Below are 25215 nucleotides of genomic sequence, written 5' to 3'. Positions count from 1 at the left end.
AGGCTATACAAAGAATCCATAAGGCATGGGAAACCCCGTTAAGGAAAGATCAAGAACTTAGGGGCATTCGTAATGGCATCATTGGTGGGTACCATGAATGGCTGAAGGTTTATATACGAGGTTTAGATTGGCTCGCCAAGTTAAAAGTCGTCAGCGAAGAGAGTTTCGAAGCACCGGAAGAGGACGAGGAAGTCCAAGCTCTCAAAAGCGAGTTAGGAAAGGCGAAACTTGCCAAGGAGAAGTTCAAGTTGGCCGCTACACACATCCGGAAGGAGTGTGCCGGATTACGGGAAGAGAATGCAACCACCGCACGGGCCCTTGAACAAGAGACCAAGAGGGCTCGCAAGGAAGAGTATGGCCGGAATAAATTTCGCGGAGCTCTGTGGGGTAGCAACAGTGAACTCAAGCTGCGAAGGGAAGAGAGGGACCAGTCGCGAGCCCACAGCATGGTCTTGAAAGAGGAGTTAGTTGCCTGTTCAAGGTCCAAAAAGAGCTTGTCTCAGCGTTTATGTGAGACGGAGACCAACATGCTAGCTATCATCGCCAAGTACCAAGAAGAGTTAGGTCTAGCCACGGCCCACGAGCATAAGATCGCGGACGAGTATGCTCAAGTATACGCGGAAAAAGAGGCTAGAGAAAGGGTGATCGACTCTTTACACCAAGAGGCAACCATGTGGATGGATCGGTTTGCTCTTACCTTGAACGGGAGTCAAGAACTTCCGCACTTGTTAGCCAAGGCCAAGGCGATGGCGGACACCTACTCCGCCCCCGAAGAGATTCATGGGCTTCTCAACTATTGTCAGCATATGATAGACTTAATGGCCCACATAATTAGAAATCGCTAGGAAACTTGTATGGTCTCTCAGACCTTGGCCAGATACAACCTTTTTTTTGAAATAAAATGAGTTGGTCCCATGTTTCTACTCCAAAAAGCTTGTGCAAATCAAATCACTCCTGCATTTTATCTCTAGCATGCATTCTTTTTTTTCTTTACCCACTCCTCACGTTTGGTTTTTTAGGGAAAAAACACCATAACTAAACGCGCCGCAAGGCATCCCTATCGCACCAGATCCAAATCTAGAACGATGGGTGATCAAGAGGAGACACAGGAACAGATGAAAGCCGACATGTCGGCTCTGAAAGAACAGATGGCTTCCATGATGGAGGCCATGTTAGGCATGAGACAGCTCATGGAGAAAAACGCGGCCACCGCTGCCGCTGTCAGTTCGGCTGCCGAAGCAGACCCAACTCTTTTGGCAACTGTGCACCATCCTCCCTCAAACATAGTAGGACGGGGAAGGGACACACTGGGGCACGATGGCAACCCCCACCTGGGATACAACCGAGCGGCTTACCCTTATGGATTGCCGCCCAACTACTCACCATCCGTCTTGCAAGACGATGCGGGTCATATAGCTCCTCCCATGGTTGAGAGAGAGATGATCACCATGATGGTAGACACTTTGCTAGTGTTCTACTATGAGAAGCTAGTAGGCTATATGTCGTCCAGCTTCGCGGACCTAGTGTTCGCCGAGGAAAGAATCGAGGTAGGGTTGAAAAGAGGAAAGTTCGATTACGTTTCCTCCACGAGTGCGAATGCCAAAAGAATCGGGACAACGGGAGCAAAAAGGAAAGAAGGAGATGCCCATGCCGTCTCTTCGACACCCGCGTGGGTCAAACCCCCGCAGACACCCCATGGTACCCATCAGTACGCGCAACATCACCCGAGCTTCTCGGCTCATACCGGGAACGCCTCTAGTTCGGCACCTGTGCAGCCTAAGGCACCCACCCCGAGGGAAGCTCCCCAAGTTCCAACTCCGAACACAACTCGCCCGGCCGGTATTTCCAACGCAACAAGGAACTTCCCTCCGAGGCCATTTCCGGAATTCACCCCACTCCCAATGACGTACGAAGACCTTTTGCCATCCCTCATCGCCAATCATTTGGCTGTGGTAACTCCCGGAAGGGTCCTCCAACCCCCTTTCCTGAAGTGGTATGACCCTAACGCAACTTGCAAGTACCATGGGGGTGTCCCGGGGCATTCCGTTGAAAAATGCTTGGCCCTTAAATACAAGGTCCAACTTTTAATGGATGCTGGATGGCTGACTTTCCAAGAGGATTGGCCCAATGTGAGAACCAACCCGCTCGCCAATCATGGAGGGGGAGCGGTTAACGCCGTTGAGTCGGATAGGCCGCACAGGTCTAAACCTTTAAGGGATGTGGCAACCCCTAGGAGGTTTATCTTTGAGGCCCTACAAAAGGAAGGTGTGATTCCCCATAGTGGGTGTAAGGAGGATTCCTGTTTGCTGCATTCCGGCGAGCTGCATGACATGGAGACGTGTTTGGGAGTAGAGAAGTTGTTGCAGCGAATGATAGATCAAGGTCGACTGGAAGTTGGCAGTGAGGGAAAAGAAGAGCAGCATATATGCATGCAGTCCACGGATGGGAGCAGAGTTGCGAAGCCCAAACCCTTGGTGATATACTTCACTAAAGGCACAGCTTCGCAAAAGCCCGGACACCCCTTAGCAGCTAAACCTGTTCCTTTCCCGTACCAAAATAGCCACGCAGTCCCATGGAGATATACACCTCCGAGGGAGAGGGAAGAAGAAGCCACTGACGTCAGCTCGTTGTCGGCTAAAGTAACAAATATCACGGGACTGAGTGGTGTGACCCGTAGTGGTCGTGTGTTCGCGCCTCCAGACCTACCAGTCCAACCCGCGGACGTCAAGGGAAAAGGAAAAGTGGGGGAGGAACAAGATGGTGAAACACCCCACGCTTCAAATAAAGATATTCCTGCAAAAGGTCTTCCAGAGAAAAAGGAGGGTAAAAAGGAGGTGTCGCTAGAGGAAGCCAGTGAGTTCCTCCGAATAATTCAGCAGAGCGAATTCAAGGTTATCGAACAGCTCAACAAAACTCCGGCCAGGGTCTCGCTGTTGGAGTTACTCATGAGCTCCGAGCCTCATCGGGCTCTGCTAGTAAAAGTTCTGAACGAGGCCCATGTGGCCCAAGACATCTCGGTAGAAGGTTTCGAAGGGCTGGTCAATAATATCACTGCCAACAACTATCTTGCCTTCGCCGAAGAGGAAATCCCCGCCGAGGGGAGAGGGCATAATAAAGCTTTGCACGTATCAGTCAAGTGTATGGACCATGTTGTAGCCAAAGTGCTCATCGATAATGGTTCCAGTTTAAACGTGATGCCTAAAAGCACTTTGGAGAAATTACCATTCAATGCCTCCCACTTAAAGCCGAGTTCAATGGTGGTTCGTGCCTTCGACGGCACCCGCCGAGAGGTTAGGGGAGAGATCGATCTCCCAGTACAAATAGGCCCTCACACCTGTCAAGTCACCTTCCAAATAATGGATATTAACCCCCCCTACAGCTGTCTGTTGGGGCGCCCGTGGATCCACTCAGTGGGAGTTGTTCCCTCTACACTCCACCAAAAGTTGAAATTCGTAGTGGAAGGGCATTTGGTCATCGTGTCAGGCGAGGAAGACCTCTTGGTGAGTTGCCCGTCCTCTATGCCTTATGTGGAAGCCGCAGAGGAATCATTAGAAACCGCTTTCCAGTCTTTTGAGGTGGTAAGCATTTCCTCCGTGGACTCATTCTCTGGGCAAGCTTGCCTGTCCGATGCAGCAGTAATGATGGCTCGAGTTATGTTGGGAAACGGTTATGAACCCGGAATGGGTTTGGGCAAAGACAACGGCGGCATAACTAGCCTGATAAATGCCAAAGGAAATCGTGGGAAGTATGGGTTAGGCTATAAGCCTACTCAGGCAGATATAAAGAGAAGCATCGCGAGAAGGAAGAGCAATGGTCAAAGCTCGCGGTTGAGACAAGAAAGTGAAGGAAGCCCGCCCTGCCACATAAGTAGAAGCTTTATAAGCGCGGGTCTGGGAGACGAAGGTCAAGTGGTCGCGATATACGAAGATGATGTTCCGAGTACATTGGATGTGGTACGACCATGCCCTCCTGATTTCCAGCTGGGAAATTGGCGAGTGGAGGAACGCCCCGGCATTTACGCAACGAGCATAATGTAAACCTTTACGGTTTTAAAAGCTCTATAGTTGGGCCTAGGCTTTAGAGTTTTTCCTTTTGTTAAGGCTTTGTGTCTTTTGTTTTCGAATTTATAATACAAGGATCTTTCTTCATCTGTTCCTACGTCTCTACCCATTCTCATTCATTTGCATGTTTACTTCTTTATTTCTGAAAACGGCAGATTCGATGAAGAGTCCCCCGAAGGTACTAATACCTGGGACCCGCTTATCAACTTCGAGCAAGAAACGAATCAAACGGAAGATGAAGGGAATGAGGATGTGGGGCTTCCCCCAGAATTAGAAAGGATGATCGCCCGTGAGGACCAAGAAATGGGGCCTCATCAAGAAGAAACGGAACTGGTAGACTTGGGAATTGGCAGTGGAAAAAGGGAAGTAAAGATAGGCACAGGTATTACCGCACCTATCCGTGAAGAATTAATAATCCTGCTAAGAGACTACCAAGACATCTTTGCTTGGTCACACCAAGATATGCCCGGTTTGAGTTCTGACATTGTACAGCACCGATTACCTCTAAAACTCGAGTGTTCCCCGGTAAAGCAGAAACTGAGAAGGATGAAGCCCGAAACATCCTTGAAGATAAAAGAAGAAGTGAAAAAGCAATTTGACGCTGGTTTTCTGGTCGTCGCTTGGTATCTGGAATGGGTTGCTAACATTGTACCGGTCCCTAAGAAAGATGGGAAAGTACGAATGTGTGTGGATTATCGGGACCTGAATCGGGCCAGTCCCAAGGACAATTTTCCTCTGCCACACATCGATATCCTCGTGGATAACACGGCCAATTTCGCTTTATTTTCCTTCATGGACGGTTTCTCCGGTTACAATCAGATAAAGATGGCGCCAGAGGATATGGAAAAGACTACTTTCGTCACCCTGTGGGGGACGTTCTGTTACAAGGTGATGTCTTTCGGACTCAAGAATGCCGGGGCAACTTATCAACGGGCCATGGTAGCTTTGTTCCATGATATGATGCATCAAGAGATCGAGGTCTACGTGGACGACATAATTGCTAAATCTAAATCCGAGGAAGAACACCTTGTCAACCTGCGGAAGTTGTTCGAAACGCTTAAGAAATATCAATTAAGGTTGAACCCCGCCAAGTGTACCTTTGGGGTCAAATCAGGGAAATTACTTGGTTACATTGTAAGCCAGAAAGGGATAGAGGTAGACCCCGAAAAGGTGAAGGCTATCCTTGAGATGCCGGAACCCCGTACAGAAAGGCAAGTCCGAGGTTTCCTGGGACGCTTGAATTATATCGCCAGATTCATATCATAGCTCACTGCCATTTGTGAGCCGTTGTTCAAACTCTTACGCAAAAACCAAACTGATCGCTGGAATGAGGATTGCCAAGAGGCTTTTGGAAGGATCAAGAAGTGCCACCAGTGCTTATGCCACCAGTACCTGGAAGGCCTCCCGTGCTTATGCCACCAGTACCTGGAAGGCCTCTCATCTTGTACATGACAATCTTAGACGAGTCAATGGGGTGTATGCTAGGGCAACATGACGAATCCGGAAAGAAAGAGCGCGTTGTTTACTACCTAAGTAAGAAGTTCACAACCTGTGAAATGAACTACTCCTTGCTCGAAAGAACGTGTTGTGCTTTAGTATGGGCATCCCATCGTCTAAGGCAGTACATGCTGAGCCATACTACCTGGTTGATATCCAAGATGGACCCGATTAAGTACATCTTTGAAAAGCCAGCTTTCACGGGACGAATCGCCCGGTGGCAAGTCCTGCTATCTGAGTTTGATATAGTTTACGCCACCCAAAAGGCGATAAAAGGAAGCGCCTTAGCAGATTATTTGGCTCAACAGCCTCTTAACGACTATCAGCCCATGCATCCTGAATTCCCTGATGAGGACATCATGGCCTTGTTTGAGGAAAAATTGGACGAAAATCGGGACAAATGGACCATATGGTTTGACGGAGTGTCAAACATTCTAGGCCATGGCGTTGGGGCAGTATTGGTCTCTCCGGACAATCAATGCGTACCTTTCACAGCCAGACTAGGATTCGACTGCACCAACAACATGGCCGAATATGAAGCATGTGCCCTAGCCGTCCAGGCAGCAATTGACTCCAATGTCAAACTACTCAAGGTGTACGGCGACTCAGCGTTGGTAATCCATCAACTGAGAGGGGAATGGGAAACCAGAGATCCCAAGCTGATACCCTACAAAGCCTATATCAAGGAATTGGCTAAAACCTTTGATGAGATCTCCTTCCATCATGTTCCCCGCGAGGAAAATCAAATGGCGGATGCGCTTGCTACTTTGGCGTCTATGTTCCAGCTAACGCCGCACGGGGATCTACCCTATATTGAATTTTGGTGTCATGGCAAACCCGCGCATTGTTGCCAAGTGGAAGAGGAACGGGACGGAAAGCCTTGGTATTTCGACATCGAGCGATATGTCGTAAGCAAAGAATACCCGCCAGAGATTGCCGACAATGATAAGAGGACATTGAGAAGGTTGGCAGTCGGTTTCTTCATGAGTGGAAGTATACTGTATAAGAGAAATCACGACATGACACTCATGCGGTGTGTGGATGCCAGGGAGGCAAACCACATGATCGAGGAAGTCCATGAGGGCTCGTTTGGAACGCACGCCAACGGGCATGCTATGGCCAGGAAGATCCTAAGAGTAGGTTATTACTGGCTTACCATGGAAAGTGATTGTTGTGTCCATGTGAGGAAATGCCACAAATGTCAAGCGTTCATAGATAATGTCAATGCCCCACCACATCCTCTGAATGTCATGTCCGCCCCTTGGCCTTTCTCCATGTGGGGAATAGATGTCATCGGGGCCATTGAGCCCAAGGCCTCGAATGGTCATCGCTTCATCCTCGTAGCAATAGACTATTTTACCAAGTGGGTCGAGGCGGCCTCCTATACCAATGTCACGAGGGGTGTGGTGGTCAGGTTCATTAAGAAGGAGATCATCTGCCGATATGGTTTGCCAAGGAAGATTATCACAGACAACGGCACCAACCTGAATAACAAGATGATGGGGGAAATGTGCGAGGAGTTTAAAATCCAGCATCACAATTCCACACCCTACCGGCCAAAGATGAATGGAGCCGTGGAAGCGGCCAATAAGAATATCAAAAAGATTATCCAAAAGATGACCGTGTCATACAAGGATTGGCACGAAATGCTCCCATTCGCATTACACGGTTACCGAACTTCAGTGCGGACGTCAACTGTGGCAACGCCGTTCTCATTGGTATATGGGATGGAGGCTGTGTTACCGTTTGAGGTAGAAGTCCCGTCATTAAGGATCTTGGCAGAATCCAGATTAAAGGAATTAGAGTGGGCTCAAACGCGCTATGACCAGCTCAACCTCATTGAGGGTAAGCGCTTAACGGCCATGAGTCATGGGCGCTTGTACCAGCAAAGAATGAAGAATGCATTCGACAAGAAAGTACGTTTGCGCAAGTTCCATGAGGGAGACCTTGTGCTAAAGAAAATGTCCCATGCTGTCAAGGACAATCGAGGAAAATGGGCCCCGAACTACGAAGGTCCTTTTGTTGTGAAGAGGGCTTTTTCCGGAGGAGCCCTGGTGCTTATCAACATGGATGGCGAAGAGCTATCTTCACCCGTGAATTCTGATGTCGTCAAGCGATATTATGCTTAGAATCTGGGGCAATTAAGGATGTCGCTGCATGTTCTTTATCTTTATGCGTTTTCTGGATTTCCCCCAGGGATTTCCCGTCTGCTGTATCTCTCGTTACAATCTTTCAAAGAAATGAACGTGGATTCGAGGCTTTAGTCCTCACGTTGGTTTCAAACCTTGCGTTGATCACCTGAGCCCTTCCGCTCAGTTCATGGGATGCCCCAAGCGCTTAATTAAAATTGAACCTAAACCAACTTTCCCTAAAAATTTGCTGCGTTTGAAAACATTCATGCATACGCATACGCATACGCATACATATTGTTGTGGTAAAACAGAGGCAGGATCATCTTGAGCTACCTTCTGGGGTAGAGACAAAACATGAACAGCAGAAACCAATCAAGGTAAGGCCACGATGCGGTCAAGATTGGCCACACCAGGTTGTTTCTTACTTGCAGGTACACAGGGACGGATGCAAGAGGGGATAGGGTCACGACCGACTGATCGTCGCCCCTTCTCCGCGCTAAACGAGCAGAGAACGTCGCTGCAAGGCGGCCCCGTATCCTTTGTGTTCGCAATTTTCTTTTACTATTTGTTTGTTTTAAAAATAAGTAATCAACGCCTAATTCTAACTTAAGTAAGTTCAAGTTAGGCAAAACGCTAACCCTTAAGGAAGGAGGGGACATGGTTAATGTTCCTCTCAAAAAAAAAAAGTGCAGGTTAGCTCGCCTGGGCGAGCTGGGCTCGCCTGGGCGAGCAACCCCTGCACTAAAATATAAAAATGACGAAAGGGGGGACGTTTTTGCATTCAAAAACTTCTTTTCCCCCCTTTCAAAAGCCATACCCACGGGATTTACGAATTTGCAGCCCTAGGGTCATCATTTTTCGCATTCTTTGATTCTGTTTTGCGCTTTTGTTCATCACCAACAAGTAAGTATTCCATCCCTAAGCTTTCTAGCTTTTCATTGGTGTATTTTGATCTCCTTTTGGTGCTCTAAAATGTGGGAATATGCTCAAATATGTGGGGCAATTTTGGTTTGTTTTCTTGCTTGATTGGGTTGAATTGGGGGTTTGTATGGGATGGCCCTAGGCCTATAATGCAGTTTGAAGCGATGGGACATGCCACATTGTCCCCGTTCTCTTGCTATTGATGCCTAAACACGCGCCCACCAAGTGTTCGGTGAAATGCCTCAATGGCATTAGCGCGTGATTTTTGTAAGGAAACAACCCATGGGGCAATTTGGTTTGCACATATTTTCTATTTTTTGGGACATGCATTCAGTTTCGAAAGGGCTAGAGTAATTGCCCCACATATATCCTAGGCCTAGGAACCAAAGTTTTTATGCAAAAGAACACAAGAAGAGGTGCATATTGGGTAAAGTTACCCTTTTGGCCAGCAATCGGCTATGGGCCACGCTACAATAAGTTTCCCTACGCCTAGATGTTTAGGAATTTTGTTCATCATAAATGTGTAGGTTTAGAATAGGTAGCAAAATACCTTTGGCAATTTACACTTTGGGTGTGGTAGCAAAATACTTGGATGCATGTACGTATAATTTTTGGTAGTCAAAATGTCTCACAAAAAAATATAAATATGTTGCATGTTATGTAAAGAAAATGCCTTACAAAAATACCTTTTAATTTGAATACAATTTTAGTTAGCAAAAGAAAATATACTTGAAATTGCATGCGGCTTTAGGTGGCAAAAACACTTGAATAAAGCATGAAATGTAGCACCTTATTGTGTAGATAGCCAAGATTCATCACAAAGCTTGTATATGCATAAGTATTAGAAATACCGGAATGTGCACATGTGCAATTTTTGGTACCCCAAATGCTTTGAGTATGCATGTATTGTAAATTTAGCTAAGGAAGTGCATGTGATGTAGGTAGCAAATACACCTTGGAAGTACATATAAATAATTTAGGTAACGGAGGTGCCTTGATTGTACATGGGTGCATGTTTTTTAGTTATAAGAATGTCTTGTGCAAGTGAACGTTCCTAAAGAAGTATGTGCATAAGTTTGCTCTAAATTTACATTGATGTTTGTGTTTATTGGAGGAGGTTGTATGCCATTTTTGTTTTAAGAGTAGCATTTCTTGGTAAAACTAACTTTCCAAATGTTTGCCTTCGCAGGAAATGGCTCCGAGGAAGCTTGCCTCAAAGAGGTCCAGGAAGGATAAGGCGGCCGAAGGAACTAGTTCTGCTCCTGAGTATGACAGTCACCGTTTTAGGAGCGCGGTACACCAGCAGCACTTCGAGGCCATCAAGGGATGGCCATTTCTCCGAGAGCGACGCGTCCAGCTCAGGGACGATGAGTATACCGATTTCCAGGAAGAAATAGGTCGCCGGCGGTGGACATCTCTGGTTACCCCGATGGCCAAGTTCGATCCAGAAATAGTCCTCGAGTTTTATGCCAATGCTTGGCCAACAGAGGAGGGCGTGCGTGACATGAGGTCCTGGGTAAGGGGACAGTGGATCCCGTTTGATGCCGATGCTATCGGCCAGCTCCTGGGATATCCGTTGGTGTTGGAAGAGGGCCAGGAGTGCGAGTATGGCCAGAGGAGGAACCGGTCTGATGGGTTCGATGAGGAGGCCATTGCCCAATTGCTATATATACCGGGGCAGGATTTTGCCTGGACTGCTGCCGGAAGACGGGTGCGGATCATGCGCACCAACATGACCACCTTGACACAGATATGGATGACTTTGCTGCTCAGCAACATCCTGCCCACCGATCATAATTCCGACCTCCCCCTGCCGAAGTGTCAGCTGGTGTACGCCATCCTGACACGGATGAGTGTTCATGTGGCTCAGTTAATCGCTGATGCCATCTATATTTTTGCAGGTATGGCGCCTACCAGGCACCCTTTGGACCCAGATAAGTCCAACAGGGCCCTCGGATTTCCCGCACTGATCACAGGACTCTGCTAGTCGTTCGGAGTCCCCGTGGCACCTACCAAGTTGATTCGGCCGCCCATCACCCGGGCTTTTATTGAGAAGTACTGTACCCAGAGACAGGCTCAGGGTGACGCTCCACAGGCCGCAGGTGCGCCCCCACCACCTCATCAGGCTGGGTCATTTGACATGGAGCAGTATTTACGGCATTTGGTTCGCCAGCAGGCGGCCAACCACCGGGCACATGTACAGACCCATGATTGTCTGTACCAGATGAGCCTCAGCATGCAGAGCCAAGGCTTCGCTTCCTTTTCATGCCCTACTCCAGACCAGTTCAGGGCAGAGGTTGCATGGCCCGGGGATTGGCCCGAGGCCCAAGCAGGAGAGGCGCCCCCAGAAGTACCCGGCGATGGAGAGGAGGTCCACGAGGACGAGGAGATGGCCGATTTGCTTGACTTCTTGGGAGGGAGTGGAGCTACATGACTGGGAGATCCCCAGATTCATGTTTTCTTTCATATTTCGTTTATCATTTTTATGTTATGTTTTGACTTGAGATACTAATGTTTGTTTTTGTTGTCTCGATTGTCATTTGTACAGCGCATACATTTTTGTTTGGATTTTTGCGTTAGTGTTTATATCATTACTATCAATGACGTTTGAAACTCTGGAACCGTGTAGAGTTCTTCGTTTAGGAACATCGTCCAAAACTAGAAAAAAATAATAAAAATCAAAAACAAAACAAAAAAAAAGAGAGCAAATAAGAAAATAAAAAAGGGGAGAGCACGTAAGAAAAAAAGAGAGGAAAAAGAAAAGGAAAATAAGTTGTCTAGCTGAAAAATCAACATGCTTTTGAAAAAGAGATGACTTCCAACTTTTCTTTGAAAAAAAATTCGCTGATCATAGCTATTTTTGGAAGAAATGTGTGTGTACACCCGAAGGGTGAATGCTGTGAAAATTTTCTCGGACGCCCAAAATGGACTAGGATGAATGCACAAATTAATAAAAGAACATATTTTGGAAACATTGGGTTGACTAAAAATAAAGGAAATGAATCCTGAGCCCTAGCATCACATGACCATAAAAATTTGACACTTGAGTGTCCACATAGGTGCATGCATGACCAGTTTTGCATAAAGTTTCCAAATCATCATTTTTGCATTTGTGTCATGGAAATAATGTGGGGCATCCCTTTTATCCTTGAACCAAACCAAACCCTGACATGTATCATGTCTAGCCATTCTACAAGCCTTGAGCCGAAATCCTGACTCGCCATAAACCTTACCCTCGAAAGCAAAAAAGGAAGGAAAGGAAATTTCCAATCAAAGAGAAAGCAAAAAAAAGAAGGAAAGGAAATTCCCAATCAAAGCGTGGGAGAAAGAAAAAAGAAAAAAGAAAGAAAATTCCCAACCAAAGAATGGGAGAAAGTAAAAAAGAAGAAAGCTCCTGGTCAAAGAAACCAGAAGAAATGTACAGAGAGGTCTTTGGATCAGACAATATCTGGACATATACAGAATTGTCACCAAATGAACAAAAAAGAAGGAAAGGAAACCATGACCTAAAGTGGTATTCTCCCTCTGATTACCAACCAAAATCATGTGCGTTGTAGACTTGTTCGCCCCGCGTCAAACAAAAACAGAAAAGGAAAAAGCCAAAAAAATCAAAAGCCGAAAAACTCACCAAAAGAACCCATTCCCAAGGGAAGTCCTATTGATCCATGATCACGCATGTAATTTTTGATTTGATAGGAAATAATTTGCAAAGTCAAGTCATGACATATCAATGGTTCGGAATTAGGATGAAACACTTACCTGTGCGAGATTGATACACTTTGAGTGGATTTCTTCTATTTTTGTCGAACCCAGTGTTTCCTCTAAATGGTCATTTAGAAATGAAATGCTAAACATCCTAAATCTCATTTATGGTTATGAGAAAATTTCATCAGCAGACTCTCCTTCCCCGGTAGACGCATTGTTTTTCACTCAAAAAGGCATATGCTGCTCTAACCAGTTGGAATATTTGTCTCCTTTGCTAAAGCATGTTTGCATTTTAGTGGAGAAAAAAGTGAGACTTTTTCAAGTCTCGCAAGTTATCCAGAACTACGTAGGTCTGAGTTCCTCATTGGACGATACGTAGGAGCAAAAGCCTCGCTTTTGTCGACCACACCGCTTTCTGTTACCATGACCCAAGAGCTGGTAACCCGCGGAGACACCTTACGGTTATCCGCACCTCGTCATTCAGTGACCCCAAGTGTGATTGATGAGCAGAGGCCAATATGGTCATCTGCGCCCTTTCCGGAGATGTCGGCATCTTCTGGTGGAGACTTTTTCAAGTCTCACAAGTTATCTAGAACTACGTAGGTCTGAGTTCCTCATTGGAGGATACGTAGGAGCAAGAGCCTTGCTTTTGTCGGCTGCCCCATAATCTTTGTCATACTGACCCTGAGGTCATGTGACATGCACCCTTTTGTCATCCAGAGGCGGCGGGCCCGATGACAAGCGGAGACACCTTACGGTTATCCGCACCCTTTTGTCATCCAGAGGCGGCGGGCCCGATGACACGCGGAGACACCTTACGGTTATCCGCACCCTTTTGTCATCCAGAGGCGGCGGGCCCGATGACAAGCGGAGACACCTTACGGTTATCCGCACCCTTTTGTCATCCAGAGGCGGCGGGCTCGATGACACGCAGAGACAAAATTTGGTCATTCTGCACCCTTTTGTCATCCAGAGGCGGCGGGCCCAATGACAAGCGGAGACACCTTACGGTTATCCGCACCCTTTTGTCATCCAGAGGCGACGGGCCCGATGACACGCAGAGACAAAATTTGGTCATTCTGCACCCTTTTGTCATCCAGAGGCGGCGGGCCCGATGACAAGTGGAGACACCTTACGGTTATCCTCACCTTTTTGTCATCCAGAGGCGGCGGGCCCGATGACACGCAGAGACAAAATTTGGTCATTCTGCACCCTTTTGTCATCCAGAGGCGGCGAGCCCGATGACAAGTGGAGACACCTTACGGTTATCCGCACCCTTTTGTCATCCAGAGGCGGCGGGCCCGATGACAAGCAGCGGCCAATGTGGTCATTCTGCACCCTTCGTCAGTCGCGGCCGACAAGCCCGTTGACACGCGGAGATTTACATCATCTTCCGCACTTACAAGATCTGTCATACTGACTTTTGAGTCATGCTGACGGGCGGAAATAACCGAGTGGTTATCCGTATAAACATTCTTTTGCTATCTGTAAGACAGAAAGCTTGATAGCATGCAGAGACTGACATAGTCTTCTGCACCTTTTGTTCTCCCGGGAACAACAAGTCATTTGCATGCGGAAATTTTATGGTCACCCGCGACTCTCGTCAACCGAGAGGAACGAAATTAGTGTCTTATCTTTACTTTCCTTTTATTTCCAATAAAAGACAAGTAAAGAAGGGCAACTGTCATACCCTAATTTCGTCCGGGGACCTTTGCTTGATGACATGCGACTTTTCTTTGGTCCTTGTGAGGTGCTTGGCACCCATCATTAGGCAATTTGTGAAATTCCGGGACATGCCGAAAAACAAAAGAAAATATTGATGCACAATCCGTAAGGTTCCGTGACACATCGGAAATCAAATGGAAGCATCGTTGCACAAATAAGTGAGGTTTTGTAACATTCCGTAAGTCAAAAAGGGGATGATTATGTAATCCGCAAGGTTCCGTAACATTACGGAAAGAAAACAAGTATCGTTACGAAATTCGTAAGTTTCCGTAACTTAACGAAAAAAGAATCACCAAAAAAAAGGCAGGGGGGTGTACTTAGTAAAAATGGGGGTGCAAATAGCAACCAGGCCCACTTGGGCCCTCCAGAATATTCCTCCAGAAGGCTGTTGCTTCTGGAGGAAGCAACCCTGCTCGCCTGGTGATGTGCCATCATTTTCTTCTATCTTCTAAACCCTTTTTGCACCATTTTAATTATTGATTGGTCTTAATTGTCAATTAATTAGGCAGTTTTATTATTTGGGCTCATTTAGCTAATTTGATGTTTTTAATCTAATTCAAGGAATTAATGAAACATTGGGCTTAATCCGGATTTTGGTTGTGGACTTGAAGAGGGCAAATAAAGCAGCGCTTACCTTAGTTAATTTCTAATTAGGAAATTTTGCAATTTTATTTTATGTTGTTCAGTGTTTATTTCGTTTTGGGCCAGAGTATTGTAATAGGGCCCAGTGACTTTGAGTGACTCTTTTTAAATAGCTGCCTTGGGATTCGTGCAGGACATTCTATTATGCTATGCTATTTTCATTATTCAGAGCTTTGGTTTTAGGTTTTCACGTTTTTCTGTTCCCTTGTTACATTTTTCGTTCTTAATGCAAATTTCTGTTTTTTGCTTCTAATTACGAGTTCATTCTTGCTTCTTCTTCTACTTTCATTTACGTTTCTGTTCATTTATGTTTCTGTTCATTTACGTTCTTGTTCATTTACGTTTTTGCTTAATGCTTCATTTGCGTTTTCTGTTTGAATCCATGGAAGGCTAGATTTTCTGGTGTTGTTTCCTTTTGAGGATGAAGCCCAACTCTCTTTGAGGTTTCGTTTGTAATGTGGTTTCCTGGCAGTTTTTCCTTCACCAGTTATCCCAATTTCGTGAATATTAATCAGTGCACGCTTCGTGTTCGATTAATTGCCTCTGAGCCTAACTTGCGTTCATGCTTAATGGACGAAGGGCTAACTGGTGTATGTGGTTCCTAATCACGTATTGAAAACCCTAAGTTGATTTTCGCTTAGTAAATTGAAATAGGGTTGGACTAAGTGGTTGACTGTTAGGGACGAATTCTCCATAACCCAGGATAAGAGAGTGGCTTCTGAATCAGAGGAAACAACCCGTTTTTAATATTAGTAGTTTCGTATTCCATTTTATTTGTTCTGCTCTTTAATTACCAAACAACCAAACCCCCCCCCCCCATCGTTACTGTTACTGCAAGTATATTATGAACATTTGGCTTGTCACTGCTCGTTGGGAAACGACCTAGGATCACTTCCTAGTTACTGCATTTTCATGTTTATTTGATTCGGGTACAACCTTGATCAAATTTGGTGCCGTTGCCGGGGAGCAGTGTCCAAAGGTTCATAATAGCTAGCTAGTGTTGTGTGTTTAATCCTTTCGTGTTTTATGTTTAATTGTTAGTATTGTGTTAGTATGTGTGTTAGTGTTGTTTAGTGTCCTGGTATTTTGTTTAATGTGTGTTCTGTTTCAGTTTTCCCATTAAGTGTTTCCCCTGTTTCAGTCTTGGGTGTTTTGCTGTGAAGATTGTGCTTGAAAACAGAGTAGTAGTAGAAATCAGCTTGCGGAAAAATAGAGTAGTAGTAGAAATCAATTAGAGATGGATTTTAGCGACCACCTATGCTGAATTATTTGGGATTTTTTGTTTTAGTATCTAGGGTTGTTATTTTTGGCTGAATTTTTTTGTGGTAACTTCTTTTAATCCATATTTTGTGGGAAAAATAGCTAGAGCCTTTAGTTTGGTCAGATTTGAAAGTTCCAAAAAACTAGCAAATTTTGTGTTTGTCAAAACTTCAAACGGCCATAACTTTTGCTCCGGTTATCAGAATCGCAATTATTATATATGCATTTGGGGTAGAAAAAAATTTCCTACGCCTAAAAGAGCGATTCTGTCAAAAGTTTTTTATTTTTCAAGTTTTATTCACTTATTTTTCTTAACCTGCCAATTTTAGCTTTCATAGTTAGACTTTGAATTTTTGTCTGAAATTTTTTGTGCTATCTTCTCATCATTTTATAAGGTTGCTCACAAAATTTCAAGTCATTTGGATATCATTTGAGGGTAGCTGTAGTTCAAACCTACACCTTTATTTACATGACAAGGCAACTAGTTGTGTGCATGCTGAATGTAGTGTATGACTAGAGGCAATCCATCTGACTTACAACCCTTTGATCCTGAGATAGATAGGACATTTCATAGATTAGTTAGGCATCATTTTATACCTTTTGATCATTCTGAGCATTCCATAACTGGTGAATCTGTGCATTCTGTTATTGGTGATTTTGAACATCCTGATCTTGAGCATTATAATTTTGAGCATTCTGATTCTGAGCATTCTGATTTTGCACATTCTGAGAACATGGAACAACCTCCACCTCGTGAGAGGACTCTAAGGGAAATGGCTGCACCTGATTTCACCTATGAAAGCTTGTGCATCCAATACCCTGATGAGGATGTCCCATATGTTCTTAAAACTGGACTGATTCATTTGCTTCCAAAGTTTCATGGCCTTGCAGGTGAAGACCCGCACAAACATTTGAAAGAATTTCACATTGTCTGCTCCACCATGAAAACCCCAGATGTCCAAGAGGATCACATATTTCTGAAGGCTTTTCCTCATTCATTAGAGGGAGTGGCAAAGGACTGGCTGTATTACCTTGCTCCAAGGTCCATCACGAGCTGGGATGACCTTAAGAGAGTATTCTTAGAAAAAATTTTCCCTGCTTCCAGGACCACAGCCATCAGGAAGGATATCTCAGGTATTAGACAACTCAGTGGAGAGAGCCTGTATGAGTACTGGGAGAGATTTAAGAAACTATGTGCCAGTTGCCCCCACCATCAGATTTCAGAACAACTTCTTCTCCAATATTTTTATGAAGGACTCAGTAATATGGAGAGAAGTATGATAGATGCTGCCAGTGGTGGAGCCCTTGGAGACATGACTCCTGCTGAAGCCAGAAATTTAATTGAGAAGATGGCCTCCAACTCCCAGCAGTTTAGCGCCAGAAATGATGCCATAGTCATTAGAGGAGTGCATGAGGTAGCTACAAACCCATCTGCATCATCTGAAACTAAGAAGCTTGAAGGCAAACTGGATGCGTTGGTCAACTTGGTAACCCAGCTGGCCTTAAATCAGAAATCTGTACCTGTCGCAAGGGTTTGTGGTTTGTGCTCCTCTGCTGACCACCATACAGACCTTTGCCCTTCCATGCAGCAACCTGGAGCAATTGAGCAGCCTGAAGCTTATGCTGCAAATATTTACAATAGACCTCCTCAACCTCAGCAGCAAAATCAACCACAGCAGAGCAATTATGACCTTTCCAGCAATAGATACAACCCTGGATGGAGGAATCACCCTAACCTCAGATGGTCCAGCCCTCAGCAACAACAACAGCAGCCTGCTCCTTCCTTCCAAAATGCTGCTAGCCCAAGCAGACCATACATTCCTCCACCAATCCAACAACAGCAACAACCCCAGAAACAGCCAAGAGTTGAGGCCCCTCCACAATCTTCCCTCGAAGAACTTGTGAGGCAAATGACTATGCAGAACATGCAGTTTCAGCAAGAGACCAGAGCCTCCATTCAGAGCTTAACCAATCAGATGGGACAATTAGCTACCCAATTGAATCAACAACAGTCCCAGAATTCTGACAAGCTGCCTTCTCAAGCTGTCCAAAATCCCAAAAATGTCAGTGCCATTTCATTGAGGTCGGGAAAGCAGTGTCAAGGACCTCAACCCGTAGCACCTTCCTCATCTGCAAATGAACCTGCCAAACTTCACTCTATTCCAGAAAAAGGTGATGACAAAAATCTACCTAACAATTTCTGTGCAGGTGAATCTTCTTCCACAGGTAATTCTGATTTGCAGAAGCAGCACATTCCCCCTCTTCCATTCCCTCCAAGAGCAGTTTCCAACAAAAAATGGAAGAGGCAGAGAAAGAGATCTTGGAAACGTTTAGAAAAGTAGAGGTAAACATACCTCTGTTGGATGCAATAAAGCAAATTCCAAGATATGCCAAATTCTTGAAGGAGCTGCGCACTAATAAGCGGAAGCTTAAAGGAAGTGAACGAATTAGCATGGGCAGAAATGTCTCCGCATTGATTGGTAAATCTGTTCCTCAAATTCCTGAAAAATGCAAAGATCCAGGTACATTCAGCATACCTTGTATTATAGGGAATAGTAAGTTTGACAATGCCATGCTAGATTTAGGAGCCTCTGTTAGTGTTATGCCTCTGTCGATTTTTAATTCTCTATCTCTAGGTCCCTTGCAGTCAACTGATGTGGTAATTCATTTAGCTAATAGAAGTGTTGCCTATCATGTTGGTTTCATAGAAGATGTCTTAGTTAGAGTTGGTGAACTGATTTTCCCTATTGATTTTTATATCTTGAATATGCAAGATGGATTTTCTCAAGGATCAGTTCCCATCATTCTAGGCAGACCCTTTATGAAAACTGCTAGAACTAAGATAGATGTTTATGCAGGCAAACTGTCCATGGAGTTTGGTGATATAACTGTTCATTTTAATATTCTGGATGCTATGAAATACCAATCTGAAGATCTTTCTGTATTTCGTGCTGAAATAATTGACCATGTTGTTGATGAATACATGACTGATCTTTATTCTAATCTGCATGCCTCTCACTCTTCATGCATTGAGTCTGAAATTGTACTTGATCATATGTCTGAATTTGATGCTGAGAGTGAATCTGAGAGTGATATTGATTGCATGCCTGGTGGTGGTGTTTTACCTCTTGAGATTGATTTTATAGAGTCAGATAGGACTAACCATGTTTCAGGAAGTACACATACCTCTGACTTTCTTTATGAGGTAAAGGCTGAGAAACCATCTCCTTCTACCACTGTCCAGCCGACCACACCAGAATTGAAGCCTCTGCCATCAAATTTAAAATACGCTTACTTGGATGATAGCAAGAGTTTTCCAGTGATTATATCTGCCTCCCTTGCTGATGAGCAAGAGGAGAAGTTGTTGTCAGTTCTCAAGAAGCATAAGAAGGCTATAGGCTGGACCCTGGCGGACATTCCTGGTATTAGCCCATCCACATGTATGCATCGAATAAATTTAGAGGATGGAGCTAAACCAGTAAGACAGCCATAGAGAAGACTCAACCCGGTGATCCTTGATGTAGTGAAGAAGGAGATAACCAAGTTTTTGCAAGCTGGAATCATTTATCCTATCTCCGACAGCCAATGGGTGAGTCCTGTCCAGGTAGTCCTGAAAAAGACTGGCCTCACAGTGATCAGAAATGAGAAGGAGGAGCTGATTCCTACTCGGGTGCAGAATAGTTGGAGAGTCTGCATTGACTATAGGAGGCTGAACCAGGTTACCAAAAAGGACCATTTTCCCCTGCCATTCATTGACCAGATGCTTGAACGCCTGGCAGGTAAATCCCACTACTATTTCCTTGATGGTTTTTCTGGTTATATGCAAATTACTATTGCTCCTGAGGATCAGGAAAAGACCACATTCACCTGCCCCTTTGGCACTTTTGCTTATAGGAGGATGCCTTTCGGCCTGTGCAATGCCCCTGGTACCTTCCAGCGGTGCATGATTAGTATTTTCAGTGATTTTTTATAAAATTGCATAGAGGTGTTTATGGATGATTTCACTGTATATGGATCCTCTTTTGATGGTTGTTTGAATAGTTTGGAAAAAGTTTTGAATAGATGCATTGAAACTAACCTTGTTCTAAATTTTGAAAAATGTCATTTTATGGTTGAGCAAGGTATAGTTTTAGGCCACATTATTTCCAATAAGGGTATTGAAGTAGATCCTGCAAAAATTTCTGTTATTTCACAATTGCCTTACCCCTCTTGTGTGCGAGAGGTGCGATCTTTTCTTGGTCATGCAGGATTCTACAGGCGCTTTATAAGGGATTTTAGCAAAGTAGCCCTTCCACTGTCCAACTTGTTGCAAAAGGAGGTGGAATTTGACTTTAATGACAGATGCAAAGAGGCTTTTGATTGCCTCAAAAGAGCGTTGACTACCACCCCCATCATCCAGGCACCCGATTGGACAGCCGCTTTCGAGCTTATGTGTGATGCATCAAATTATGCATTGGGGGCTGTCCTTGCTCAGAAAATTGATAAATTGCCCAGGGTGATATATTATGCTTCTAGGACTTTAGATGCTGCCCAAGCAAATTATACTACTACTGAGAAAGAGCTTCTAGCCATAGTTTTTGCTCTTGAAAAATTTCAATCTTATTTGCTTGGTACTCGCATTATTGTTTATACTGACCATGCAGCTCTAAAGTACTTGTTGAAGAAGGCTGATTCTAAGCCTAGGTTGATCCGATGGATGATCTGGCTCCAAGAGTTTGACTTGGAGATCCGTGATAGGAGCGGAGCACAAAATCTAGTTGCTGATCATTTGAGTCGGATCGAACGTGTCTCTGATGCAGATTCACCTATTCGGGATGATTTCCCGGATGATCATTTGTATATATTGTATAGTATTTCTGACTCTCTTTCTACTCCTTGGTTTGCTAACATTGTCAATTATTTAGTTGCCTCTGTTTTTCCTCCCTTAGCATCTAAGGCCCAAAAAGATAAGATTAAAAGTGATGCTAAGCATTTTATTTGGGATGACCCCTACTTGTGGAAATTGTGCAATGATCAGGTCATTAGACGGTGCATTCCAGATCATGAGACTGACTCAGTCCTGCAGTTCTGTCATTCTTCCGCACCGGGAGGTCATCTGGGTGTTCAAAGGATAGCTCGCAAAGTGCTTGATTGTGGTTTTTATTGGCCCACCATCTTTAAAGATGCGTGGAAGATCTGCAGCACTTGTGAGCAGTGTCAGAGAGCAGGAAATACACTTACATGGCGACAACAAATGCCTCAGCAACCTATGCTATTCTGTGAGGTGTTTGATGTCTGGGGTATATATTTCATGGGTCCTTTTCCTGTCTCTTTTGGTTATGTTTATATTCTCCTTGCAGTTGATTATGTTTCAAAATGGGTGGAAGCCAAGCCCACTAGAACTAATGATGCTAAAGTTGTTGCAGACTTTGTCAGGTCTAATCTATTTTGCAGGTTTGGAGTACCTAAAGCAATTGTTAGTGATCAAGGAACCCATTTTTGCAACAGGACAATGCATGCCCTGCTTAAAAAGTACGGGGTGGTACACAGGGTATCCACACCATACCACCCCCAGACTAATGGACAGGCAGAAATTTCTAACAGGGAAATCAAGAGAATTCTAGAGAAGATTGTGCAGCCAAGCAGGAAAGATTGGAGTACCAGGCTTGATGATGCTCTCTGGGCACATCGGACTGCCTACAAAGCACCCATAGGAATGTCTCCTTATCGGGTTGTCTTTGGAAAGGCATGTCATCTTCCAGTGGAAATTGAGCACAAAGCATACTGGGCAGTGAAGACTTGCAACTTCTCTATGGATCAAGCTGGCGAGGAAAGGAAGTTGCAACTGAGTGAGTTAGATGAAATCCGCCTAGAAGCCTACGAGAATGCCAAGTTCTACAAAGAAAAGACCAAGAAGTTCCATGATAGCATGATAGTTAAAAAAGACTTCGTGGTTGGGCAAAAAGTGTTATTGTATAATTCTAGGCTTGGACTCATGAGTGGTAAGTTGAGGTCTAAGTGGATTGGTCCTTTTGTTGTTACTAATGTTTTTCCTTATGGTACAGTTGAGATCAAAAGCGACTCCACAAACAAGAGCTTCAAGGTCAACGGACATCGACTTAAGCCATTCCTCACGAACCCTTCTTTAGTGGATGTAGTGGGGGAAGAGACTTCCTTACTCCACCCTACTCTTCCTCCACCATGACTTAGAGAGTTTTTCTTTTCCTATCTCCTTCTTTGCTTTTATTACACTTGTCCGATTCTCTTTGATGATTTAATTGTTTTTAATCTGTTAATTGTGCTACATTGAGGACAATGTGTTGTTTAAGTATGGGGGGGGGGGGGGAGTGTTCTTTGGTTTTGCTAGTTTTGTTGGTTTTGTTAAGTTGTTAGTTGTGTTAATTTGTTAATGTTGTTAGTTTCGTCGGATTTTCAGTTTAATATTTTGGGTCAATTTCGTGTGCACGTACGACTTTGCATGTTTTTCTTTGAATGATAGGATATGTTCAAGAAATGGGTAATTGTTTTGAAAATAAAAGTTCTTGACATTTTGTGACTTGAAATCCTTGATTCTTCTCTACATGTCATGATAGTTTTGAAAGCTCAATTTGAAAGTGATGATTTTACCTTTGTGAGAATTTGAGCCATCCATCATTATAATCATTTGGTGTGTTTTGCCCCATTGATTGCTTGCACAATAGCCTTGGCTTGATTCTTGTTGATGCGTCCTAATTCACATGCATATTTGGAAATGATTAAGGCAATTTTGTTCTTATAAGCTTCTAGCCAAATGGACTTACCTTGAATTAATTCCTTTGATAGCCCTTTTGAGCCTTGTTTCCCTTTCCTTGTTTTGAAGCTCACTACAAGCCTTAAGTGAAAAACCATGATATTACCATATCCTTAAGGAATTTTGGAGCTTTGGAATTGTTTTGGGAATAAGTGTGGGGGGTTTTTGTTTCATTGGACAACTTGTTTTGTTGGCTATGCTTCATGATGTATTTTGGGCCATACTTGATGTACATTGTATATTGGTTAAATGTTGGACATGCTGAATGAAATGTTGTTTCTCAAAGGCTAAAGAGTAAAAAAAAAAAAAATTCGAAAAAAAAAAAAAATTCGAAAAATGAAAAAGAAAAGCAATAAAGTTGAGTGAATAAGATCTTAAATGGCACAAGAATGATGAAACTCTTGGTTCTACTCTTCATGTTTAATTTTTATCTTTACTTCTTTTTATTTTCTTATTTTTTTTCTTAATATGCACTTATTCCCCTTTGCTCCTCTATTCCTTTGGGATTTAGCCACTTATTCCATATTTCTCCATACCTTGTCCTTGGCCCCATTACAACCTTAAAAGACCTTTTGATCCTCATGTGCTTGTGTTTATGGGTTGATTGTCAATTTTAGAATCTTGCCAAGTTTATGTGGTATTTGCTTTCATGGGTGCTTTGAGGGTAAATAGTAGCCTAGACACTTGAGAGATAGAGTGTATATCTTGTGAGGCTTTATCACTTTTCATTCTTGAGCTGATTAACTATTTTGCCATGATTGGGTTGCTTGGATGATTTTCATGAATGTCTTGACTTTTTGGATCTCCTTATGTTAGATGTTACCCATTCCTTTCATTCCTTGATGTTCATTGAGAAATATGTGAATGTTTTTGTTTGTCTCCCTTTGATATCCTTGGATTTTGTTCTTTGTTTCATTTTGCCCAGGAGTGCAAAAGGCTAAGTATGGGGGGTTTTGATGTGCCATCATTTTCTTCTATCTTCTAAACCCTTTTTGCACCATTTTAATTATTGATTGGTCTTAATTGTCAATTAATTAGGCAGTTTTATTATTTGGGCTCATTTAGCTAATTTGATGTTTTTAATCTAATTTCAGGAATTAATGAAACATTGGGCTTAATCCGGATTTTGGTTGTGGACTTGAAGAGGGCAAATAAAGCAGCGCTTACCTTAGTTAATTTCTAATTAGGAAATTTTGCAATTTTATTTTATGTTGTTCAGTGTTTATTTCGTTTTGGGCCAGAGTATTGTAATAGGGCCCAGTGACTTTGAGTGACTCTTTTTAAATAGCTGCCTTGGGATTCGTGCAGGGCATTCTATTATGCTATGCTATTTTCATTATTCAGAGCTTTGGTTTTAGGTTTTCACGTTTTTCTGTTCCCTTGTTACAGTTTTCGTTCTTAATGCAAATTTCCGTTTTTTGCTTCTAATTACGAGTTCATTCTTGCTTCTTCTTCTACTTTCATTTACGTTTCTGTTCATTTACGTTCTTGTTCATTTACGTTTCTGCTTCATGCTTCATTTGCGTTTTCTGTTTGAATCCATGGAAGGCTAGATTTTCTGGTGTTATTTCCTTTTGAGGACGAAGCCCAACTCTCTTTGAGGTTTCGTTTGTAATGTGGTTTCCTGGCAGTTTTCCCTTCACCAGTTATCCCAATTTTGTGAATATTAATCAGTGCACGCTTCGTGTTCGATTAATTGCCTCTGAGCCTAACTTGCGTTCATGCTTAATGGACGAAGGGCTAACTGGTGTATGTGGTGCCTAATCACGTATTGAAAACCCTAAGTTGACTTTCGCTTAGTAAATTGAAATAGGGTTGGACTAAGTGGTTGACTGTTAGGGACGAATTCTCCATAACCCAGGATAAGAGAGTGGCTTCTGAATCAGAGGAAACAACCCGTTTTTAATATTAGTAGTTTCGTATTCCATTTTATTTGTTCTACTCTTTAATTACCAAACAACCAAACCCCCCCCCCCCCCATCGTTACTGTTACTGCAAGTATATTATGAACATTTGGCTTGTCACTGCTCGTTGGGAAACGACCTAGGATCACTTCCTAGTTATTGCATTTTCATGTTTATTTGATTCGGGTACGGCCTCGATCACCTGGGCGAGCTGAGCTCGCCTGGGCGAGCTGGGCGGCAAGCATCTCCCCTATTTTGCTATAAATAGGGGAGGAAGTGAGAAGGAAAAGGGTTCAGCCCCTTAGGCACTTCTCTCTCTTTCGAATTTGCTTGGAAAAATTGTTTCCGTGAAGAAAATCTAAGCCGAGGCGCTTCTGAAACGTTTCCGTAACGTTTTCCGTGAAGAATTTCGCAAAGGTTTCGACCGTTCTTTGACATTCTTCATTCTTTTTTCATCGTTCTTCGATCTTCAACAGGTAAGTACCTCGAACCAAGCTTTTCGATTCATTCTATGCACCCATGGTGGTCCACATTGTGTTTCGTGTATTTTTATTCTCGTTTCATTTACTTTTTATACCCCCTCTTGACGTGCTTAAGCC

General features: G+C 43.8%; 1 non-coding gene across 1 annotated transcript; it reads right to left on the bottom strand.

Moving 5' to 3' along the window:
• Window positions 1-17055: 17055 nt before the first annotated feature.
• LOC113001044 (small nucleolar RNA R71) lies at window positions 17056-17162 on the bottom strand. Its single transcript, XR_003266378.1, has one exon. It is a non-coding gene; the product is annotated as a small nucleolar RNA R71 (small nucleolar RNA).
• Window positions 17163-25215: the final 8053 nt, after the last annotated feature.

This window comes from Glycine max, chromosome 2 (genome assembly GCF_000004515.6).
Source record: "Glycine max cultivar Williams 82 chromosome 2, Glycine_max_v4.0, whole genome shotgun sequence".
NCBI classification, from domain to species: domain Eukaryota; kingdom Viridiplantae; phylum Streptophyta; class Magnoliopsida; order Fabales; family Fabaceae; genus Glycine; species Glycine max.
This window is presented reverse-complemented; position numbering and strand designations above follow the sequence as displayed.